Source organism: Typopeltis vanoorti, chromosome 5 (assembly GCF_054136105.1).
Source record: "Typopeltis vanoorti isolate ZY-2024b chromosome 5, IOZ_Tvanoo_1.0, whole genome shotgun sequence".
Classification (NCBI taxonomy): domain Eukaryota; kingdom Metazoa; phylum Arthropoda; class Arachnida; order Uropygi; family Thelyphonidae; genus Typopeltis; species Typopeltis vanoorti.
This window is the reverse complement of record NC_143553.1, coordinates 66510864-66537748: the sequence shown is the minus strand read 5'-3', so window position 1 is coordinate 66537748 and position 26885 is coordinate 66510864. Positions and strand designations below refer to the sequence as shown.

The 26885-nt window shown below is 35.0% G+C and overlaps 1 protein-coding gene across 2 annotated transcripts in view; it reads left to right on the top strand.

Annotated features, from left to right (window-relative positions):
• LOC150106488 (leucine zipper putative tumor suppressor 2 homolog) overlaps positions 1–26885 on the top strand; it is a 155367-nt gene that overhangs the window by 6598 nt on the left and 121884 nt on the right. For both annotated transcript variants that reach the window (XM_090392478.1, XM_090392477.1), the window contains exon 2: positions 22357–22609. The gene's annotated coding sequence lies outside the window, so the exon portion shown is untranslated. The remainder of the gene's footprint in view (positions 1–22356; positions 22610–26885) is intronic.

The window sequence follows — 26885 nt, the reverse complement described above, 5'->3', positions numbered from 1 at the left end:
TAGAATCATTTTCAAATGAAAGCGCGATAGCCAATCTCATACGAAAGGTTGCAGTGGTTTCCCTTCCATAAATTCGAGTTTTTCATCGAAAAAAGTGATGGAGAACACATACATATTACAAACAATGTAATACACTAGTCTCATAGCTTTAATTCATTTTGGGCCGTGATTTCCGTTAAATCAAACACTCATATGCAATTCCTACAACAAAATCAAAAGATGATAGCTGACCTCTGGCTTCATAATTTTCAAAGTCTTGCGCTGATGACCAAGGCAACTCTTTTTCACATATTTCGAAATATCTTCAACAGTCTAATATTTAATATCAGAAATTAATTCTATCCCTTCTCATAATACTCAGTTGTTTTTTTGCCAGTACTAATAATGTTGCAGTATAATAGGAAGTGTTGTATTTGTTATACCGATATGGTCAATTCGTAACTTGGTACAGATTTCGTCTTCTGTGAAATTTATTATTATTATTATTATTATTATTATTATTATTATTATTATTATTATTATTATTATTATTATTATTATTATTATTATTATTAGGTGTCATCCTCAGATAAGCTTACTAAAAAGCTTCGATGATGCAAATTTGAGACATTGCATCTCAAACAAGATCAACACAAATAAAAAAAAAATCCATTTATTACTTCTAAGTGCTGTAGTTACAGTGCTTAAATACATTAAAGCAGAAATTATAAATATATATAATTTATTGTTATTGTATAAATACTATAAAAATGTAATCTTATTCAATCGCAACTATAAATTACCAGCTACAGTAACTACTATTAATATATTATACAAAAAAAAATTAAAATTTGTAAGAATTTCATTGTTTAAAAAAAAAAAACAGAACAGTGTTTTGTAAACACATAATATATAATCACAATTTTAATAATAAAAATTATTCATTTTTTTTATAGAAATCTAATGTGGAAAATGAACCATAATCTGCAGCACTTAGTTGCAATACTTTGTACAATAACATGTTGGAATGTCACATAAAACTGTTATTGTATATATGTAAATATTTTGAGATCAAATAAAAAAATATTATTAATACAACAGATAATTTTTCCTCCAAAGCCCTAAAACCTAGCTTTGACTCGCTGAAATCATTTCCCTGGTTGTATGACCATATTACTTAATTCCAAAACCAATGTGAGCAGTGGCGGATTACCCAATAGGGACACTAGACGCGCGCCTAGGGCCTCGTCGTCTCGAGGGGCCTCAAAAATTATATAGCAAAAAGATAACATGCCTCTAAATTTAGGGAACGTTTATATTTATTATTTATTTATTTTATAATATATTTTTAGATAGCTAATATTTATTTTCTATTTTATTTTTTATTGCATATAGGAAAAAAATTAGGAACATATTAAAAACTTGTTATTTAAGGATTTTATTGTCTTTTTAATATATAAAAAAAACATTTTTACATAAAGGGCCTTATAACAAAATTGCGCCTCAAAGGAACATAATTCGCTACTGAATATGAGCATTTCAAACTTCTTCCTATTTAACTTTTTGTTCATCCGGATGTTAATGGGCAGAACAGTACTTATGTCAAGGATCTATAAAAAATACATTTTCATACTTTGTTAATGCTGCACATTCCCACTAGTATTCAAACTTAACTTTTCTTTTACGAGAATTCATTCTTTAAAATTCATTCATTATTTCGAAACTTTATATCACTACAAATACCATGAATAAACAATAGTTTGATAACATTTTGATATTCGATCATTTTTGTAGTTTGTAATAGAAATAGTCTCATTCAATATGTTACTTATAGTTATTTGATTATTTCATATATGATAATGTTTCTTTCGAACTGTATCTAAATCTACCAATAGATGTTCAGTGTGAATAATGCCCCCCCTTTTCCCCCCTCTCGATTTAGTTCATTTATGCATTTGCTGTATCCTTCTTCTGCTCCATTCTTTTTTTTTGTCTGATTGACATGCTTTGTGAAGTATGGCATATGCTGGGTTTTTGATTTTTAAACTTCACGGTGTATGAATATATCAGGAATGCAAGATTTTCAAGTGCAAAGACCTCGACTGATACGTTATCTGAAATTTTTAGGAGAAAAAAGTCTTCTCTTCCTTCCTTAAAGTGACGAGGGAATTTTTGTCGTTATTTTTATTTCTTATGAACTAAAATGGAATATCTCGGAGATTGCTAAATTAACTGTACAAATTTACATTGATAAACTCATGAACATTATCAAAGATCTCTTTCCTGCTGATATTACAAAGATGTTCAAACACTGCCTACAATCAAATTTCTTCAAAGTTAACAAAGTATACAAACAATTAGAAGGCCTAGCCATGGGCGGCCCTCTGTCACCACCATGTGCAGACCTTTTCATGGAGAAATTTGAAAATGAAATCTTCACCAACATTACTCCTAAACCTTCAATATGGTGGAGATGTGGATGATATCTTCATCATATGGCAGGACAACATGGAAAACCTACACATGTTTGTCAATAGAATCAACTCACTCCACAATAAAATCAAATTTACTCTAGAAGTAGAAAACAACGAACAACTACACTTCTTGGACATACTAGTTAAAAGACAAGGTAATTTCAAACTGTCCATATACAAAAAAAAACCTACGGATACCGGACGATATCTACATTACTCTTCAAACCATCATAGGTCACATAAACAGAGCATCATCCACATGTTGAGAAATCGAGCCAAAAACTTTATCTCCGACGATGAAGAAGTTCAGACAGAACTGTCCCAAATCGCTGTTACACTATCGCAAAATGGTATCCTCGAAACATAATCAACAAATTTCTATACAAAGATAACCAACAAGAAAGAACAGTCTCCCAGCAAATTTCAACAGCAGTCATCCCCTTTATGGGTTCAATTTCCACCAAAATTGCGAGATTGTTAAAAGCCCATAACATCAGGGTTGTATTTAAACCAACTACTAGCATCAGACAGGTTCTAAGATCTCCTAAAGACAGTGTTCGATTTTATAACTATCCAGGTGTGTATAATACTCCGTGTACGTGCGATCTTTTCTACATTGGACAAACTTCGAGAAGCCTGGAAATAAGACAGAAAAAACATGTTGGCGATGTAAATCACAACAGAACGATCACCTCCGTTTAGCACATCACTTTTCAACTTCGAACCACACTATAGACTGGGATAACAGTTCTATGCCATACGTAGATAATGAATACCGACATCGATTATTCAAAGAAGCAGTAGTAGTGCTAAGTACAGGCAGCAACCTAAACAGAAATCAAAGGGCCATACTGAACGATACTTGGAAAAATCGAATTAATTCCCTGAGTTCAACAGAACTACATTACGCGAATAATCATATTACGAGTTTGCATGTAACGCGTGTTCATGATACTTAGTAGAAAGTCATAATGTCACGCGAACGTGTTACCTTAGCTACCTAACAGGTACTAACTTTTTTTGTATTCTGAAATCTTTTTTTTGCATTTATCATTTTTTTGTACTGTGCAAGCCTTGAGAAAGCTAGTCAGTTTCTAGCGAAACCGGTAGGCAATATTGTGCGAATATACGTACGAATTAAAAATCTACGGTCAGTTTATAAATAAGTCTTATATTTTTTAACATTTTATTATATTGCAGTTTATAGAAAATTCTTCCCATGGAAGACGTTATGTGACAGAATTTAAGAGTTTGCTGCCCAAAAGCATCGATGAATTGAAAATATTACATAAAATATTTATTGCGATTACTATTTTGATATTATTGCAAAATATAGCTGTTTTTAATATAAAGTCTCCTACATTCAAATTAGTAAAAATTAAATTTTATTATTATTTTAAAATAATTATTAATTTATATAACCTCTCGACGAAATCCTTCCTTAATTGGTCTTTGTGTATTTCGCGGGATGTCTCTATAGGTTTAAACTTCTTTGCACCCATTAAACTTTTAAATAATAATAATATTATTTACATGCCATCTCCATGGAACCCCAGGAATCATCATGGGAGGCCTATCAATTCTTTATTGTTCCATTACATATTATCTGGTACGGCCACTCCATACTTCTTACTTTCTTGGCTGCTCCATACTGATGTAATTTTGTTTTATTGATCCCATACACAAGATGTCGAGAGACCTACATGCACATCAGTGCTGCGTGTGTGTGGGGTGCAGATGTACAGTGATGGGATACAGACCGCGAAAGAAGGTTTCTTTTTCTTTCTTTTTTTTTTTTTTTTTTTTGAAGAGTTGCAGGTTGTAGTAGTTTGGGAGTACTTCATGAAAAAAACTGTTCCAGAGCACAAAGGTGGACGGAACGGAATAAACGAGAAGGAGGAGAAGTAGTTTCGGTGTGTTTGCAGTTGCACAGTAAATGGATGCTGGGCAGCTGCTGCTATTGTATTAATAGGCGCAGCAGAAAGTGGAGGAATGATGGTTTCCATTTCACTGGAGTAACCATGGAAGTACCTGTAAAATAGATAGTGTTGAAATACTGCATCTGTGAGATTGAGGTTGAAGTGAATATGCAAAAGGGGATCATCTATCCTAATTGCTCTGGACAGAGAATTTTTGAGGAAGTTTTAGGTGCACCACTCCAAATGTGTGAACAGTATTCTAAGCATGAGCGGATTTGTGATTTGTATATAGTTAATAGTTGGTTGGATGTAAAATGGTCTCTTGAACGAAGGAGAATGTATAGTTTTTTTGGATGCCGAAGAGGCTATTGATGTGATGTGTTTATGCCAGGAGAAACCGGAGGTAAACGTTATCCAAGGAGAATATTTGATCTTGTCTGGTGATTTGTTATTACTGAGGGTTAGGGTAAGTGAACTGATATCTCTTTTTGTGAGAGAAAAAAGGCAAGACTGTGTTTTGGTGGCATTGAACGTGACAAGGTTGTCCTTTCCCCATTGAAGGATAGCATGAATATCAATGTTTAAGGCACTTGTTGTAGATGATCTTGCAGCTTAGGATATCAGAGTACTGCATGGTTTGTCAAATGAGTAGGATGAGTGGAGAGTAGTATTGTCTGCAACTGCGGATGGGATTGGGGAGAGGGTATGAGGAAATCATTCATGAACAGGAGAAAGAGAATATATACGGTACTGTACGCCCACAAATGCGAGACTCTTCGACACTTCTGCGTATGTCCGAAGAAGGTGAATCCATTCCGATATTAGGGTAATCAATGCGTTTCGTGGGATGAGTGTTTATTATACGTGGGAAAATTAGCTTTTCATTAATGAAAATTCTAGTTCTTTAAGTGGTAACTATTTTGCTTGTACACCAGTTGAAAAATTTACGTATAAAGCACGTGATTTTGCGTGTTGGTGACCAATTCGTACATCCTTTATTTCTTTCTCCCCTTCACCATGAATTGACTATTCTTGGCACATTGCCAAGCTCAGTTCTATGAAGTGTGGGTGTACAATAGGAGAGAGCCTTGAGGCACTCCACCATTGATGGTGAAGCTCGAAGAGAGGACGCCATCTACCATGATTTCCAGAGAATGATCAGCCTAAAGAGGCTGATCATTCTCTGGAAATCATGGTAGATGGCAGGGAGACCAAAGGATATAATTTGTTAAACCACGATGTCACACACTCGAAAGCTTTGGAAATGTCGAGGGCAACAGCACAAGTTTCTCCGAACCTCTCCATGACATGTGTCCAGTGTTCTTAATCTCTTCTTCCCAAATTATTTTTATTCGACCCTAGCATTCAAATATGCTTTTAGTTCATTTTTGAGTGTTGCGTCTTGCACTGCATCATGCCCACATAGATCCTTTAAGATCTTTTAATAATTGTTATAATGTATCTCACCATGACTGAGCTCTAACCCAAATATCTCCAGGAGTGATACTGAGCAGTGCTGATCTCTCCATGTAGTCTTCGGCTTGTCAGTCATTTTTTTGGCGGAGTACTTTGATGTTTCACTTCCATATGTCATGATCGGAAGTATGCTGCTATCAAATATTTTTATTTTAAGGCTGACTGGGATGTTCCTTTTGAACGTTTCACGATGCTTACCAAAGGCTACCCATTCAAGTTGAATTATACTATAACCTCTTCCGTACAATCTCCCTTCCTTTCTATAATTTTTTGCCCTAAGTAAACATATACAATAAAGTTATTATATCCAAGTCTTTTTCTATAATCAGTTCATCGACCATTTCTTCAAATTATTTTGCCGAGTTGCCTTATATTGCCATTTGCAAATATTAGAGGATTTAGCTTTTGCCATTTATTGTAATTTTTCTATTTTTTGCAGATTTTTAAATGTTTTCTCTAAATGTTTCCGCTGAACATTTTGTCCGTTTTGCAGGATGAAAACTGGAATTTTCGGGAGGGAAACCTCTGTCGCCTCCTTATGGGACCGGCTAACTCCCTTCATTTGAAAGTCTTGGTAAAAATTCTTCGTGTCCTAGACTGGATTCGAACCTAGGTTTTTCCATCCATCCGCAATGAGTCCTTGGACTCTTGGGGTGTTATGTAACAATAATAATATAGGTTTTTACAACTCCTTGTTCTAATTATCCTTTTTTTAAAAAAAAAAAAATCGGAATCTATATATGTTTCTGATTTTATAGATTCAGCTGAAATTTTTTATACATGACATAAGTGTGTCAATATATATATATATATATATATATATATAAATTTTATTTGTTTTATATCGTGTTAGTAATAACACTTTTTTCAATTTTATATATTGTTGAGAGGAGATCAGTTGGGAGGGTGGGGGGAATACTCTTTAATGTCTTCGTGTCTCCGTTAAAAAATTAATAATAAAAAGAATAGCATTATGATGCTGAAAACAAGTTAACAGACCTAATTATGGTAAAAACAGCGTAGGCCTAGTTTCTTTTGCTGTAATGACAACCATCCCCGTAATTCTAACCAAACTCGCATATAATTTGGTTATTGTTAATTATTAATTTACGGAACAGCTAGAACTAGAATCTTTTCGAAAGTCTGGAGATGATATACGTTTTTTGCTTTTCCAGTCTTTAAAAATTACAAGTACTTTTCAGAACACAGTGCATGCATTTTCTCTAACAAGAATATTTATTTTATTGAGTATTGTGATTATATTCCTTGGCTAAGACTAAGGCCAATTAGGAACAGTAGGTGGAACCGCAGTAAAGTGAGAATTTTTTTTTTTTCTCATAATAATAAGACGATTATTACAGCTCAGTGCTTTCGACTCAGTCAGCTTTTCCCATTAATGCGATGTGATTCATTTATTACTCGGAGCGGGTCTGTGCTGTGAGGCCAGTAATGCACACGTTTCTTTTACTGTGAATATTCAGTAAGCGTGACAGGCGTTATTTCCTGAAAGAATATCCGCATTTGAAATAGCTAGTGGAAAATATTTATTCTTTAATTTTGTTTTTAAAAAAAAATGAGTGTGGGAAGATTGCAACTGCGAAATGCAGGAAAACAGGGATATATATATATATATATATAACTGTTATATATATATATATATATAACTGTCAATCAAATATGTTCCTGAACGCATTTATCAATTTTTTTCTCGAAGATTTTCTGTCATAAGTTTCTGATGGTTTTTAATCGCAAGAAACACAGTTCACACACACACACACACACACACACACACACACACACACACACACACACACACACACACACACACACACACACACACACACACACACACACACACACACACACACACACACACACACACAGTGTAATTAGTGACGTATCAGCGATAATGTGAGCCTAGGAAAGCAAATATAAGAAACCAAAACACCTTGCTTTCTTTGGTACTATAGGTTTCTGAAAATATACTGCAGTTTTCTATACCTTTTCTTAAGTTTTCCAAACAAAAATTCGTTAATCCAAATTGCGGTAATGCTACGAAGTCTACACAAAGTGAGGCCTTTATCTGTTATTCATCACCATCAAGAATGAGTCCTTGGACTCCTTGGAGGTGTTACGTAATAATGTATATGTAAAGTGCGTGTATTCTCCTGAGCAGTTTGCCTGATTGTAGGATGAAAAACTCTTCTACCTGATGAACACATTTGAGGCTGTCTAACTCACTTTCACTTCAAAAGCCCTGATAAAGGTTCTTCACGTCCTAGACAGGATTTAAACCTAGGTCTTTTCAACAAAGTGGCTTTATCTATGACGAGTGAGCTACGGAGGCTTTTTATTTGTTACTCTCTCTATTAAAATTGTTTTCAGAAACATTTAACTATTTCTGTAATGTCATGGTTCTTACGATTATTTCAACAAATTCAAATTAAAATCATTGCACTGGAGAGAGAGGGGGGAAAAATACTAAGTTCATTTTTATTTTATGTTGATCCTATCCAAGTAACCTAGAGTATATTTTAGTACTGTGGGTGGATTATCCGGATAATCTGACTCATATGGATTACATAATTTAAAAAGCCTGCTCTAGAAACCAAACATGGAACTCTTTTTCAAGCCGCTTCATACCTCCAATAATTGAGATAGTTGTCTGATAATCGGAAACGATAATTGGCTTTTACTAACATCTATAGCATAGTGGGATTCGAACACACATCCTGTTGGTTGGTTGGTTGGTTGGAAAGTGGAGGTGTTCTCTGGTAGACCCACTAGGCCGGCAGTTATATTGCTGATTAGCATTAAATAGGAGGGTTGAAAAAAGAATTTGGGACGAACCTACATGCACAAAGATGAATATGAATGTGTTTTGGCTTCTCGTATGTAAAAGTTGATATATTATTATTATTATTATTTTATTATTTCTTTCGTGATGCCTCTAGGGAGTCCAAAGAATCATGGAAAATTAAAATTAAAATTTGGTTCGTGTGTCTCACACACACACACAAATTCAAGGGGGGTGCTTTGTTTTATTTTATTCTGGAATACCAATCGTACCCGTACTATATTGCGTGGTACTGCACGTTATAAAATCGAGGGAGGTACGCTAAATGACAGTAGCTGTCTGGAAATGAGACGTGATTTAGAGTTAACCTATTTTCCCATAAGGTGACAGAAGTATTACATTAGTCATCAGTCAGTTCATTGTGAATGCAGCACAATTAGAACAAGAGAGATCAATGTGGATGACGTGATATGGAAAGAAACGTGATGGCGAAAACAAACCTAATCACGCATACCATATGAAAAATTGGAAAGGAACAGTGCTGAGAAGGAGTGCCGAAATCCCTTCGGCTATCAGCGATTTCTGCGTACGAACTGCTGCCTACATTTCAGACATCACATCAACAAGCTCACCGTGGTGTACGTTAGCTTGAAAATCTGGTATGAAGCGATTACAGTGGTTGCTAGGAGAATGTCATTTCCCATACTGTATCGTGTCATCCGTTGTATGTAATGGCGGTAGTTTTATGATATGACGAGGAGATGGTTTTTCTGATTTATAGTAGAATATCTGAAAAATAGTTCCCGGAAAAAGTAACCGCTGACCGTTATATTTCCTTCTGCATAATTCTGTACTAATTACACTTCTGCACTTCCATTAAAATGATGCAATGCCACGACATACCGCAAATGATGTGGCGACATGATTTGAGGCCATGGGATTGCAAAGGTTAGCCTAACCAGCACAGAGTAGAGTGCCTTAAAAAGTTAGAATACCTATAAAGGACGAGACTAACGCTTTCAACTTCATTAAAGGATATGACTGTCGTTTTAGTTGAAAAATGGACCAAACCATCTATACGTTTAGCAACATTTTGTGGAAATGTTGCTAAACTGGGGATTCTAGTATCCAATAGTAGCAGTAGCACTTTAGTAGTATACGCGATTGCATATGGAGGTACTGATGCCCAACCAAGGAGGTACTGATGTTTTGTGAAAATTCAGAACACAAATGCTCACACATACTGGCTGGTTTAACCTACACACTCTCATTTCCTCAAACTATTTGACCTCATCCATTGCAGTATGTCATGGCCTGCATCATGTCGATACTCAACTAATTTTAATTATCACGTTGCTTATTTGATCGTATGGAGGTGATAGGTTTTTCTTCCCGGAAAGTCGGGTTTTTATCCCGCAAAACAGCAAACCGGCTAGAAGAACACACTCAAATTAGAAACAATATATTGGCTTCATTGCCAATATATTGTGTGTGTTTATTAGCACATTTAGTGCCAATAGCGGGTGAGCTAAATCTATTCTGGAAACCCAGCTCTAGAGACTGAAGATGGCGATTTTTCAAGTAACTTAATACCTTAATATGCATAATGCCAGTGGTGGTCTCTTACCAGAAGACAAAAACCGTCACCTACCTCAAGAATTTCATGAACATCCATGCCACAGTGTGATTCAGATTTATAGTTTATTAATTGCAGAGCGAAGATTTTACTCACTCGGTTAACCAAGTTGGCGTGTGTATTATCTTTATACTGTATAACGGCGACAACAAGAATATGTAATGATAAAAGCTGTACTCCGTTAATGGAGTATATGAAACTTTCTGTATAGTGCAGAATCATAAACAAGTTAAGTAAATTTGAAATTCCGATCTCAGCATTTTGAGATTAGAAATTTCACAAAAGTGAAAATTCTAATTCTAATTTTTGTTGGAATTGGAGTTGTAATTAAAAAAAAATTTTTTTATTTAATCCGCACATTGAAGTGTTATATATTTTTAAAATTATCTTTAGCGAAACAGTAGTGTGAACACTGTTTAAGATATACAGTACTCACATTAAACTTTTTTCGTGTAACATGTACATGCCATATTTGTAAAGTCGCGTGGATTTTAAAAGTAAATATACAATATGTAATAAAAATAAAAAGCACTAATTGCTAATTGAACCCACTGGGACATTAACTGTATGAGCAACTTTTTTCTATTGAGACTTATTAATACAACCAGGAAGAATTAACTGGAATTTTTTAAAATGTGCCGTGACACCGAATGAAATTCTAAGTAAAATGGTAGGGAAAAAATCTCCTGAACGAAAATCTGGCTAGATTAAAGCTTTGACAGCACTAGATGCGATGAACTATACTATCCTAACCCCCCCTCCCCTACACACATACCCGGTAACAAACATCTACGTCATCCACATGATTAAAAATAAAATAAAATAAATCTGCGGAGTTGTACTTTTATACTGATACTATAGAAAAATTCTTTGACTGAAGTTATCTTTGAAACTTTTGGACGAGACCTGTATTTCCAAAAATGTTTGAGGATTTTTTCTTTCACCCCCTTGTCTACCACGTGTCGCTGAATGAATATGTATCGCATTTTGTGCATTGTCGTGGTATGTCAATATTCAAATACACATCCTGACTACTTTATAGCCATTTCTGTTTCCATGGCAACAACACGAAACAAACACAATCTATTGACAAATAACCTAAAACTTCACTATTAATAGATTTTGGTATAATAATATTATTACAAGCATATAATTTAGCATTTCCTCAGCTGTGAAATTTAAGTGATAAAAGTTGGGTCACTCGAAGATCAAAGCTAGATACCTGGGAAGAGACCTTCACTTAGACTGCAAAGACTATTGAGAACTGACAGCGACTTCTGACCCAATGATGAGTCTTCTCTGTCGCCTACTAATAACGGTTCCTTCCTTTATTGATGTTCAACTTGAAAGAACTTGTTACAGGAAGATTCTAAGAATAGGATGGGTACAGAAAGTTACAAATGAAGAGCTCTATCGGAAGATACAAACCAAAGGAGAATCTAATGCAGAAGATTATAAAACGCAAGCTGCAATTATTTGGACACATCTGTAGAATGAGTGAGTACCGGAAGATAAAGACATTCATGCTTGGTATGATGGATGGTGTAAACAGAAGAGGTAGACCATACAGAGAATGGATAGACGACATAAAGGACTGGTGTGGAATGGGTGTACAGAAACTGCGACACTGTACACTGGACAAAGAAAGGTGGAAGAATATAGTGAAGGAGGCATCGGACACAACGGGCAGTGAGCCCATGGTTCGTGATGATGATGAACTTGATAATACTGGAAGAACGAGAATGGGCTCACAATTTGGGACTTAGCTATCTATTCTGTATTGGCTTAAACCATAGCAGCTTAGGCATCCCTGGTCCCGCCACACACACAGACTACGTTTTTGTTTGGGAAACAAGACAAAGAGTGTATAAGTTAGCTATTGGAACAATTACATTTAATTTGTTAAGTGTGATAGTAAACGGCCAACAACAGCACATAAGAAACATCAATGGAAAAGAGAAGATTAATTATACAAATTCCATGTTAACCTGATTGGTGGTACCGAAATGAATAAGACAAACAAGATACTTCTAAGTAAATAATTTTAAAATGTTATATTTGGCGGCCATTATGATACTGGTCTAGTGGACTGAGCAGAGAGCTTCCACTTGCCAACCGCTAGGGCATTGTGACCATGGATATTTCTGAATGTTTTTAGGTGACAGATGAATATCATCTCCGGTATGAGACTACTTTGCTTATTGGAAGGTGTAATATAATTTTAAAGTAGTTTGGAAAAATTTTGATACTGGTCTAGTGGACTGAGCGGAGAGCTTCCACTTGCCAACCGCTAGGGCATTGTGACCATGGATATTTCTGAATGTTTTTAGGTGACAGATGAATATCATCTCCGGTATGAGACTACTTTGCTTATTGGAAGGTGTAATATAATTTTAAAGTAGTTTGGAAAAATTTTGTTAAGTCTATAGAGCAAGGATTCTTAATTATATAATCTTTAGTCCATCTGCAGTACTCATGTACGTGGATAAGATTCAGATAAAAACTGATAACGATGATGGAAAGGAAAGAGTAACTATAATAATAAACACGAAAATAACTTCTTGCATGACAAACAGTGGTAAATTTCAAAATCAGAAATTAAGCAATGAGTGTCATTTGTGCCTATGGTCATACAGAAGGTTCAAATAGAGAAGCAGAGTAGTTTTTCGATTCATTAGAAAGGGCATATGACATAAAGCGATAAGCTGGATCTTGTTCGAAACCTAAACAGCAGAGTGGGAAATGAAACTGATTTTTTTTTTTTTTTTGAAAATTAAAGAAAAGAGTTAAGTTAATAATACCAAAGTACGTGGGTGGTCTGAAAAGTTCTCGGCCTAACAACAAAAAAAAAGGATTTATAATTTCAAAATTATTTTTATTTTTCAACATAATCTCCCTTAAGACTAATACATTTATTCTAGCGATGCTCCAGCGCCATTATCCCTCCCCTGTAGTGGTTCTCAGTAAGATCTGCAAATAACCCCTCTACAGCTGCAATCACCTCTTGATTCGGAGAAAAATGCTGACCAACGAGGAAGTGTTTTAGTTTTGGGAAGAGATAGAAGTCAGAGGGAGCCAAATCTGGGGAATAGGGTGGATGTTCCAACAATTCATAGTGCAGATCCCTTAATTTTCCCATTGCCAAAACACCTTTGTGGGCAGATGCATTGTCCTGATGAAAGATGATTTTTTTTTCTTCTGCAAACCAGGTCTTTTCTCGCGAATTTTTTCGTCTAGTCTGGTTAAAAGATGGGAATAATATTCCCCAGTTATTGTTTTACCTCATTTATAGGGCTAAATGGCCTCGTCTACTCCCCGTATACGGGAATAAAAAGGCGTTAGATGATTTTTTTGTTTTTTTCAAAATAATTAATAAACAAAATGCCTTTAGCATCCCAAAAAACAGACGCCATGACCTTGTCTTCTTTGGCGCTGAACAACCAGCTTCTGTCCACTGCCATTGTTTTGATTGCTGTTTGGATTCTGGTACGTACTGGTAAATCCAAGTCTCGTCCATAGTAATAAATCGACGCACAAAATCAGTTTTATTCTTGTTAAAACGCTCCAAGCACTGTTCAGAGATTTTCATGCGAGATTTTGATCTGCGCGGCACCCATCTTGCGCAAAGCTTTTCATTTGCAATTCTTCATGCAAAATGTATCCTACACGTTCTTTTGAAATGCCTATAGTCTCAGCAATTTGACGCACTTTGACTTGCCGGTCATTCAATACCATATCGTGCACTGATCAATGATTTCTGGTGTCGTTACACTTTTTGACGTCCTTCACGTGGATCATTTTCAAGGCTGGTACGGCCACGTTTAAACTTGGCAGCCTTAATTGGCGAAAACGAAGGAGAAGAGTGCCCATAAATTTCTATGAACTTCGAAGGAATTTCTTTTGGCGTTAATCCTTTTAGAAAGAATCTTATAACCTCACGATACTCAATTTTATCCATTTCAAGGGATACAGACAACACTTTGGTTTCCGACAGCTATATAAAAAAACTACTTGATAGAATGACTTGCAATTTCACATCGATGCTTATGACATGTGTACCAACTTGGAAAAAAATCTTGCCGATAGTTTTGCCATTTATGGTTGAGGCTGAGAACTTTTGAGATCACCCACTTACCTGCAGGATAGTCACTACATGGGCTGGTCACTATTAATATGCTCAAAAATAAATTTGTGCCCATGGAGAGAACGCACAAGAAATTATATACAGGGAATTTGATTTAAGAAAGTAATCACCCTAGTTTTGAGCAAGATAAAATTTAGTGTCCCAATGAAAATAAAAATATGTAAAATAATTTCGAAAAGAATCAAAGTCGAGCAGTTTTAGAAGCGACTGTAAACTCAAATAAGAAAACATTATTTTAGAAGAAGATGAAGGAATTTGAAAACAAGAACCTTTTGTGATAAACTCGGACAAAATTTGAAGCAAACATTAATTCATACACTGAGGGAGGCATGTGGTGAAATTGCAAGAATAGAAAAGTCATGGATGCATCTTTAAGAAGTTAAAAGTGCATCCATCGAAAAGAAGAAATTATATCGAAAGTTTCTGACAAAGTAAGCCAGCATGTCTTGGAGATTAGAAAATAATGAGAAAAATGTCAAAAAGTGTCATAATGTCATAAAAATGTTTTATATGCAGAGCATGTAAAGAAAAGTGATGAGGAGACTAAAATTTGTAAATAGCATTTAGAACTTGAAGGACATATGGGAAAATGATTCGATTTAAAATTATATAAGGTTTATGCCTTCCCCACATCACTGTTATTCATCTATATAGATTTCATTACAATGGTAGTGATATTAAACTTGATGTCTAAATCGGAGCTATTCAACAGAATCCTTTGCTTTTTACAGATTGTATTGTACTCCTAAATAAATTTAGGATGGGCCTCTATGGTTCTGTTGAGATGGCGTTTGCATCCATAGCTCTAGTCACCCCCCAAGAAAGCGGTCCTCATTTTGAATCTAGTCTCTGACTAGAGAATCTTTTTTTAAAACCTTTTTTCGACTGGTTCCCGAGTACGTCGATGATGGGAAAGACGGCAAAAGTATGCTGACAATGTGGTATCATCAGTTCCTCCACTGAGCTGTATTTTTTAAAAATACAAATGATTGTTTAATTTAATGAATTAAAAATGAAATAATTTGATTGGAGGGAAGGCATATACGTTGTAGGCTCCGTTATTAAGCAGATTTAGATTCATTTCACCACACATAATACAAAATGACTGTATTAGGTTGTCAAATATTGGACTCTGCATCCGACATGCAGTGAGTCATTTGTGGGAGACGTTCTCCTATTTATTGGAAATACTCAGAGGTTAAAAAGACACGTTTTTAAATGTCTTTTTAAATTAAAGTTCCTTCCATAAAGATCGTAATTCTCTCTCTCACAGATTATTATTGTGGAGGCCCTATCGAAAGTCCTGCTTCTAAACATTAAACCTGTCACTTTTTTCATGTCACTTCCGGTCTATGTATTGTTTATTATTGTTATTATCATTTCCCTGTAAAACAGACAAACTAGCCAGAGAGCAGTTGCACCTAACACGTTAATAGAAGATGCGACTCTCTAGCAAATAAGTTTATTTGCACTTTTTTGTTTTTTCATTGGATTGCAAATTTTTATTTAATAATTAATAAATCTCTACATGTATTTATTGCAAAAGCAATAAATTTTACTGGTGTATTTGATATTTCCAAGGCATTTGATAGGCTTTTGCATCAAGGACTTAGCAATTTGCCATATTATGGTCTGCCTCTACCTTTTGTAATATGACAAACCTTGCAGGACACACATCTAAGGTTTCAAGATCATCTACTATCAGTGCCATAAACACAGATCTCAATACTATCCTTTCCTGGCATACGCACCTCTATAGCATCCTCCTTGGCTTAAAAAAAATGCTACCGTTTTTCGCTCAGGAGTTCTGCGCTCACATTTTTGGTGATGTACCTAATATTTCTCTAAAAATTCTTCATGCTGTTCGGAAGTGGACATTTCAGCTAATTGATGACGTCTCTCTCTCTCTCTCTCTCTCTCTCTCTCTCTCTCTCTCTCTCTCTCTCTCTCTCTCTCTCACAAACTCTCTCCAGCCGCTGTTTTACAGATTGTCAGTTGCTCCATTATGTGTCTTCTACAGATATTTCCATGGACATTGTTCATTGCTATCTCACCGACCCTGTTATACCCATTCATCTTTCATTCCACCTACTTGATTCTGTGGAACAGCCTTCCCCATGAAGTAGTCCTCAAAGACTACAAAGCCTCCAGCTTTTCAAAAAGAAAAGATGTAGGTTTTTGTAGCCTTTGAGGAATTACTTTTCTCTTGTAGCCTGGTAACACACAACATTTATTTGCTGTAGACTTTGCGGCTGTCATTTGTGGGAATGACATCTGAAACATAATATGTGTGGTTTATTGATATGGCAATATCAGGGGATAGTAGAGTAGAAGAGAAAGTGCATGAGAAACTGACCAAATATAGTAATCTAGAGATCGAAATTCACCGGATTTGGAACAAGAAAGCAGAAACATTTCCAATTGTTGTAGGAGCGCTAGGAGCAATACCAAGCATTTATGAAAATTTGCAAAGTTGATCCTCCGGATCCTTCCAGAAAATGGCACTTTTAGGGACATCTCGCATTTTATGATGAATATATATGTAGTTGATTCCTAGGCTGTTGGATAAGGACTGACTTGGACTCATTTGCCAGTTTAAACCTTTCATTATGCTGTTTCATATTCCTTGTTAGAAAGAGAAACAAGAAACATGCTGTTTCATGTGTCAACAGTGAACTATCTTAAATTAATATAAAAATAATAATAACAATAATAATAATGGCAAAATAAAAAGGCTCCATTGAACAACCAGTGGACAACCTGAAGGATATTTCTGAGTTTGAAAGAGACAAAGAAAACAAGTAGCTATTTCAAGTAATTATCGCCCAATAACTTTCATGACAAGAGCATTTAAGTTATCTACAGGACTTCCAGTAATTCCATTAGGGAATATTTATTGCGACATCAACTTCTGTCTATTGAATACAGGGGTTATTGCAGAAACGCCAGAGGAACAAAAGGCCAGTTGTAAATTGACAAAATGATTTCGAAAAGATGAAAAGTAAATTTATATGGCATGAATTAATTGCAAGAAAGTATTTGACTCCTTGCCACATACTTGGATTATAACATGTCTAGAAATTTTTGGTGTGAGTAAAAACATCAGGAAATTTTAAGCAACTGTTATGACTGCATGGAAAACCCAACTAGTATCCAATGGAGACAATCTGGGCGCAGTGAATATCAGGAGAGGGATTTTCCAAGGGACTCATTATAACCTCTACTATTCTTGCTCCCGATTCCTCTAACATTAATTCTAAAGAAAACTGGCTTCGGATATGAAATATCAAAGCAAGCAGTAAAACATTACATTAGTTATATATGGTCGATCTTAAACTATATGGAAAACCATCCAGAGAAATTCAATCACTTCTCAATACACTCCGAATCTTCATTGAAGACAGTTGTATGGAACTTGGACTTGACAAGCAAAACGCTCTATATAATTCTAGAAAAATTAGCAAATAGTAAAGGAATCGCATTTGTAGATGGCAAGAAAATTAAAAACTTTTCCCAGGATGCATCTACAAATACTTAGAAATTCCTGAAATAAACAACATTTTCTATTCAGAAATCAAAAAGAAAAGAGAGTGGGAATATCAAGTCAGAAAAGTTGTAAAGTCCAAACTGAATGAAGACAACATGGTAACACCAATCAGTTTGGCCATGCTCAATCAGATACACAGCAGGGATAACTGATTGGATTCAAACAGATTTGGATGCATTTGATCGCAAAACACGAACATTAACGACAATTAATCATGCTTTTCATCCACTCGCTGATAGATCAATTACACATAGCCAAAAAGAGTGGACTTTTACAAAGTAAGCAGAAGAATTAAAGAGAGTGTTGCATTATTATATCAAGGTAAGCACAGAAAAGATGCTAATTGAAGCTCACAAAGAAAAAGCAGTGAATGTAGTATATTCCAAAAAAGCAGTATAAGAGAAAAATAACAAATCAAGAAGACTGGAAAAATAAGTTACTCTCTGATCAATATTTGAAGGATATTGGAGGGAAAATTGACAGTCACTTAACTTGGCAATGGCTTCAGCAGAACACCATCAAGAAAGAATCATAAGGTCCAATACTTGCTGTAAAGAATACAACGAATGCCAATATTGAAAACACCTGTAATGATAGTATATGCTGATTTCAGCAAGATTGCTTATAGAGACTATAAACAGAGGCATGATCGGATTGCATAAGCTGTACACTGGAGCTTGTCTAGGAAATATAGTTTTCCAACATACCTTGGATTTTGCAGTTGAATAAGTTATTGAAACTGAACCTCACTCAATGAATCTTACGCAGATTTTATTTTATTTATTTAATTTGTATGTCTGTGAATCTGATTCAAGAAAGATTGCAAACCTATCTTACATTAGTTCTGTGGGTGAGCTACGGGTTAGATAATCCGGAAATCCTGTTCCAAAAATCGATTTTGAAACAGGAATTTTTGGACCGAAAATGGAATATTTTTCACGCACTTCAGATATTCACTAAGCAAGATGGCAATCTCACATCAAGCGATGATTTCATCGCTTGGTGAAAATTTGCCGAAAATTTGCATAAAACAAAGTTGAGTGCCTGTTTTGCTGACATCATAGGAGCTATAAAGTAAAGGAAAAATTTCACAAACAGATAGTCGTGTTCAATATGCGCCTCATTTTATCTAATAGCGCGTTACTTCTAAAGTTATCTTACCTTAACGAGTGCAATGCATCAACTGCTCTTCTTGAGTTTAACACCTGCCAGAACTTGCGTAAAGGTCCTCTGTCAGTCAGTCGACGAAGTTAGATCGATGATTCGGAAATTTGAAGAACCAGGATCTTTGGAAGTTCGACCTGGCAGAGGACGGAAACCAGTGCCGCCATGGATGATTGAAGAAGTTGCCACCGCGATTGTCGACAGATCACAAAATGTTGCTAGCAGTAACAGCTCCCGTGGAGTAGTGCAACAATAGGGTATGCCTTATACCACGGTATGGAAACTCTTGAGTAAAATGATTACATTTTATCCATACAAGATCAACAGCGTACAGCACTTGCTACACGATGATTATGATAAGCGATTGACATTTACTCTGATTTCTTGTCGGACTGGAGGTCGACTGAAAGTTATGTGAGGAGACGAGGCGTATTTTTATCTGAACGGGATTATAAGTACCCAAAGTTGGCGAATTTGGGCTTCTGAATCACCCCACGTGCTCCAGGAGCTCCCATTATATTCACCGAAAATTACCATTTGGTGTTGCTTCACATCAGGTGAAGGGTCATTCTTTTCTTGAGGACATCACTCAGACAGGACCAGTAACGCTTTCCATTACCGTAAGGAAATATCGGGTTGTGCTGAACAGTTTTTATGCAAGATATGCAAAACGAGACCATTTATATGCAAGATAGAGCATCTCCCCACATTGCACGACCGGTAACAGTAGCTTCTACGGCATCACTTCATAGAAAAAAGACTTAGTCGCTTATTTTCAGTTACATGGCCGGCTCACTCCCTCTGATATTACTCCATGCAATTTTTGGTTGCGTGGTTACCTGAAGACCAATGTCTATCGTGGTGGTGTCTCGAACTTGGCGACCTTAAAGGACAACGTACCACAGACTGTGACGAACATTCCTTCAGGCATGTTATGTTCTGCTGTTGAGAATTCTGTAGAGGATGCAATTTCTTGTCCAAGAGAACAGTGGCGGCCACATTGAACCGGGCCCTCTTTCGCATGGGTGAACTCAATGTGCTCGAGTTGTGCAACAAGTTTGTGACAACACTTATGCTCCAGTAACTGTAATCCAGTAATTGCTGTGCTAAATTAAATTTTTATTAAATGTTTTATTGCTGTGTTATCATAAATGCAACACAGAAAGATAATCTTTTGGTGCCATTCCGATTATTAAATCGAGTTGCATAAGGCTCTAAGAAGGGGAAGTTTACTTATGGCCACCCTGTATATGACTTAAGCCAACGGAGGTTGTTCATCGATTCATGTCAAAGAATCTTGAAAAGTATTCTATAAAATAGCAACAGTTTTGCTTTCTTCCCAGTCGCCAATGATGTTTACTTAAAAGAGATTTTTGAAAAATATTTTAATTTCTTCTTGATTAAGTAAAATAAAAAGAATACGAATGGTATGTGTGTGTGTGTGTGTATATATATATATATATATATATATATATATATATATATTTTTTTTTTTGTTTTCCTGCCGATTTTTTCATTCGGAGTTATCAGGGTGTTTCCTGCTAACTCCGCATGCTAAATTCGGTTTTCCATCCAACATACAGGAAAATTGGCCCGAGAGCATACAGTTGACAACCAAAAATATTATTAGTGGGTGGTGGATGGCTGGTGTGGAAAATGGTAGCTTTGAGGATTGCTTTCTGCGATGAGTCCTTGGACTTCGTGGAGGTGTCACGTAATGATACTACTACTACTAATAATAATAAACCTGAAGAGATTTGAAAGTTAAAATTCTCTGTGTATTTCTGGGGCAGCAGTCTAGTTACGATCAAATACCATGTTTTTATGATTGTGGCAACAAACCCCATCGTCTCTGCGACAAAATTGGTAGCCAAAGAGAGAAATTTTACAGTGAATAATTTTGAAGCCCCAAATGAAGATTTATTCATTTCAAACACAAGTAAAATGAGATTTAATTAAAATTCCCATAATCAGTTGCTTATGTCGTTAGACAATTATGAATGTTTGCTAGAAATTTCGATTTTTTAGTCTTTCCAGCTCGTTGAATCAGACGATTAATCGCAGACGAACTGTTTGAAGAAAGAATGATCACAACAGAAATGAAGCTTCTTCTTTTTTGGGGGGTGGGGGGGAAGACATTTGTATTTTAAAATCATAGCTGAAGATATGCTTAAGAATTTGCAGAATTTATTCCGACATGAGCTTAAGGGATTTATTTCTTGCTCACATAAATTTAGGATATTTCCCTGTGAGTGTTAGTTTTTCGAACCAGATTCAAGACGCTAGAATTGATTACATCTTGGATAATATCCAGAAATGCTGTAAAATCAGCATAATAGATTACGGCGTTTGAAAAGGGAAACTTCCAGTGCATAAAATAAAAAAATGACATAAATGATAATCTACAGATAAAAAATATAAGATTTTCTTTTTAAAAAAGTGGGATTCCGAATAATCACTTAATTTATTATATAAACATTGCTTCATTTTCTTCTTTTTTTCTTGCATTTGGAGTCTCCCCCTCCAAAAAAATAAAGAAATAAAGAAATAAAATAAAAATAAAAATAAATTGAAATCAGCTTGATTAACTTAGGCATCATATGTAATTTGAATGCAAACCTATTCGACAATTTCCCATTTTTTTAAGCATGTATAGTTATTAAAAATGTAACACTTTAGTGTTACGATAATTATTTGTTCACTTAGAGCTTTACATACTGCCCTTGCTTTTTTGCATATGCGTATTTGTCTTTTAGAATACATTTATTGCATCCAGGCCCTCGCCTAGATATGTAATTATTTATGGATAAATGAATATCCAGTAAATTCCTATAAAATTATGTTAACGAAATGAAGTGTAAATTTTTTCGCAATATATGTGTATTGTTATGTTTAAATGTAAAATACACATAACTAGCATGCCACAATTAAATTTAAGATATATGCAGAACGTACCAATAAGCAAGTATGAAACAAAGTAAATTCTTTTCTGTCGTTAAAAAAAAAAATAAAAAAGAAAGCGTAAATGTATACAGCTAGCAGACTGAAACAAAGCTGGTAAAAACACGTCATCCTCTATATTTGACAACCTGTCAAATACAGACAGGTTGTCAAATATAGTTCCTTGGGAGGCGCTGGCCTGAGTGCATTTTGTACGATTAATGCATGTTTCTGATTTATGCAACTTATCATTCATTAGATTGCTTTTTGTATTTTGTAGATTATATTTCAGAAAGCGGGACAGATTCTTCGTATCGTATAACACCTAAACAGAAGTCGGAAAGGAATAGAGAATGGATGGACAAAGGATTGGAAATTACTGAGTAAAGCTCAGACCGATGGTATTTCTTTGGATACTGAAGAAGCTACTTCATAAAGCGGTCAGCATGTAAAAGAACGTCTTTCATAAATGAAAGCTCTGACTTACCAAGAAGCTCTTAATAAGAGGTTCCAGCAGGAGCAATTTGAACCAGGTAATATTGTAAATTTATTTAACAGATTAATTTCTTGAAAAAAAAAATCATTGTTAAGTTTGATTACTTTAGTTTAATAATAATATATATTTTTAATAATAATAATAGTTTATTATTTCTCAAATAATTACATGAATATACTAAAATTTAAGCAACAATACAACTTTTTCTCGTAAATGGTTCAGTAAAAATTATAATTACTCTTAATATCATTATCATTTGCAGAATTTCTCATTGACATGAGTAAAAAGCGTGTATTATTACCATTAATAATAATCATAGTAATACTTTACACTTAATAACTCACAATTACGCAAGTTAAACAATATTACTTATGTTGCAGTTTACATAATTTTTTTTAAATTTTAAATATATAAATTAAATATATAATTTTAAATTTAAATATATAACTGAAATATTACTATCACATTTTCTGTTTACTACAAGTAAACAAGCAAGTTGATTGCTGTGTTGGAAGTAGGCAGGTGTTTGGGAGGTCAAATGAATGATCTGAAAGGTCTGATCAAAGTGAAATTGCCGATATATCCTGTGTTATTGCATCTGTCTTGATGGCTCACATTATTTTTTTTATTGTGGGCTTCTTTTTGAGCTAATTAGGAGGCTTTTTTTTTTCACAGTGGCAGCCTTTCTATGTCTTCTGAGCTTTTAATTTGCATCAGCTTTGAAGTTTGTGACTTCCTTATGAATATCTTGGCATCTCTGGTCCACAAAAATTGGTAATTTTTTTCTATTTTTGCTTTTCTTGCTAATAATAATAATAATTGTAAGTAAAGGCCTGTGTAGTTCTGCAGAAGTGATGCTTGCATCCTTTGTGCTAAGCCGCCCGAAGATGGCCTTAAGTTCAAGTCTAGTCGCCGACTGGAGGAACTTTTTCTAAGCCTTTCTTCTACCGGTTCCTGAGTTAGTCGATCTCTGGCATGGGCAAGCATTTTTTTTCCCCAGAAACTCTGGTTTATCATCCTGTAAACGCAAGAAAATCGACTGCAGAACCCAGACAGTAACATATCTTGTTAGGGTTAGGTACCAAGAGATGGCAACACCTGTTTGTTCATCTCTGCATCGGTTTGTCCGCCTATAATTAGTGATAGTCACAGGCCAGCTATCTCTGATTGGCTACCGGTGGAGACTGAACTGTCCTCTCAGTCTTCAAAAGTTAGATAGGATTAAAATGCCTTGCCTACTTCCTATAAGGGAATAACTTTTTTTGATAATTGTAAGTAATCCATGCTTTGCATTACTGAAGATGCTCATAAAAATCGCTCAGTTGATGGTAATGAATCCATACCACCAACTGAGAGATTTCTCCCAGCCTAAACCATGGGTTCCGAATTCTGTCAATTAGTTCTACAGATATTCAACATAATTATTATTTTCTTGTATATTATTAAATTATGGTCGTAACTTTTAATGCCTTGTTTTATCTTTGCATTTCACAAAAAAAGTGTCAGATAAAAGATTACCGCAAAATGCATAGGTTTCCTGTATACTTCTTTAGGTTTAAAATTTGCAAAACTCTAAACAAATATCGAAGACAGCATTTCTCCCAGGAATAAAAGTTATCTTGAAGTTATCAAATTTATTTTGAAATTAGAATGATTTAGGATTGAAAGTTTTTCGTTACCTGCAATACAAATATACTTAAATAAACGACTGCTGTGAATCTTATTTTATTAGATGTATGTTTAGATTGTATTTCTAAATATGAACAAAAGAAGTTCTTTGAATAAGTCAGAGACATCATCTGTCCTCTTTAACCATATGTCTATATGGTTAAAGAAGGCAGATGAAGTTTAACATTGGGATAAAGTTTAGCAAACCAATTTTGTCTTATAGCGTTCTATTCCTATAGTGTGCTCTATCAATTTAATTTATGCGCTATAGTGTATAACTATAATTTATTCATGATGTTGACTGATGCACAGTCAACAAGAAGTTCTTGGTCAAAGAGATTAACCTGATCTTGAGCATACGTCGATCGTTTTAATAATTACGGCCTGAATAACATTGCTGTGATCTATCTCTCTTATATTATTATTATTATTATTACGTGACGCCTCCAAAAAATCCCAGGACTTATCGTCGGAGGGCACACTATTCCACTACAACTCACCTTCTCTTATATATATATATATATATATATATAACATTCACCTGATCTTTCACTTATATATATCTATACTAAAAATCTATATATTATACTATAAATCTATACTAAAAAAAATATATATATATATATCAGGTGACTTTTTCCCACTCTTCAGTTGTTCAATGTCTCCGTAACTGCTTGTTTTTAATTGACAAAGGTTGTGTGTTAGTATATCAGAGCCACTATAACTTAGTCATTATCGACGATACTTAAGTTCAACTCAGAGGATCTATTACTTGAGGAAAAGAGGTTTCGTGATGTGATTCAGATAAAATACAGAATACACTTGAGTATATTCTGCATTTCAAGTTTTTATTGCGAGTCGCAGATTGCCATATAAGGTCGCCTGGTGACTATTTTAAAAGTCATTATCATCAATTTCCTGTAGAGAGTATATAGGATACTGTGACATTGCTACACATTTAAGGTTGCATTATTTTAAAGGCAAAAATATGAATATTAAATAAAAATAGTTAGAAATGTTAAATGACTACAGGTCTCATTAAAAATATTCCAGAACTGTTTTTTGCTAATGTCCCATATACGTACACTGAGTAGCCAATTGATTATATACACTTTCGTGATAGCAGTTAACAAACACCCTTTAGAACTTAGACCATCTGATTGGCAGTAACGATGAAGTAGGTAGCATCCAAATCTTATTCAGTGATGTGGGGATCTAAAGTGTGTCAAGAGAGCACTCCCAACACTATTACCCCACCACCACCATCACCACTACAAGTCCGCAGTGTTGTCATTGACAATGAGCCCAATTATTCCTGCTAAACTCTGGGCCTATCATCGGCATGCAGCAATTAGAACTAGGATTCATCGGATCAGGCAAACTTTTTCCTCTCTTCAGCTGTTCAGTGTCTTCGTAACTGCTTGTTTTTAACTGACGGGCGAACTTGGAGATCATGTGTTGCTATATCAGAACCACTATAGCTTATTCATTATTGAGGATACCTTTTAGGCGGAACTACCTTGATTCGAATCAACCGTCTAGAAAGCGAAGAATTTATAAAACTTTTCATCTGAAGGTTAGTTACTCGGTCTCATACGTTGATGAAAAGGTTTTCCTCTCGGAAACTCAAGTTTTTCATTTCTAAAAACACGCAAACTGGTCAAAAGAACACACGCAATTAACGGATATAATATGCTGACCTGATAGTCTTAGTAACTTCGGTGGTTCTTCTAGACGAGTGTTTCTCAACGTGTGGTACGCGAACCCTCCCCCCCCCGGGAGTACGCGAAAGGTTGTTAGGGAGTACGTGGCAATTTTCGGCTATGCATAATTAAAGGAGTCATTGTATTTTTCAACAAACAGTACAATTAGAGACAACAGGGATAAAACGGCACTAACTAATGAATCACATCTCCTCTCCAACAGAAATATTGGAATTCGGTTGAAGGGAATTAGCATTTCAATTCAACTGTTGAAGTGCTAATTTGTCTTTGGTTCGCGCAATCTTTTGTTAATACTGCACCAATCATATGCAGTTCTCGCTGCTCTACGTATCTCAAGTCTTGTAAATTACTGGTAATTTTTGCTTGAAATAATGGGAAAGAAGATGATGCTATATGGGTAGATAACTTTGACGATGCACACAAAGAAACTGTTTGTGTGCATTTCAGTTTTCAGTTGAAAAAAATTTCACTTTTTTTCTGAAAACTTTAGTTTCCAAAAATCCCCGCACATATCTCGCAACACGATTTTATAGCTTTAATTTCGGGAAAAAAGTTAGAGTTATATTCGAGTAAATACGATATATTTTTTTTTAGCTTTCAAATTCTTAAGTATGGATCATTGGATAAAGATTGGATTTATAAAACCCCCAAAAGAGAGCAATATAGCAAATACAAGTGGCTATAAGCAATAAGAGAACGTTGATATTGCATTTGGATCAAATGAAATTGATAAGAGTGTGTCGTCTGACATCTCTAGAGAACCAACTAGGAAGGGGATGAAACTCTTCGTAAGCATGATATGAATTACTTGAAATGTGGATTTTCATGGACGGGAAATGAAGAGGAACCTATTCCAAATTTTGTTCTATTAAAAATAAAATCATATTTTTTTGTTTACATGAACATATAAATTCAAATAAA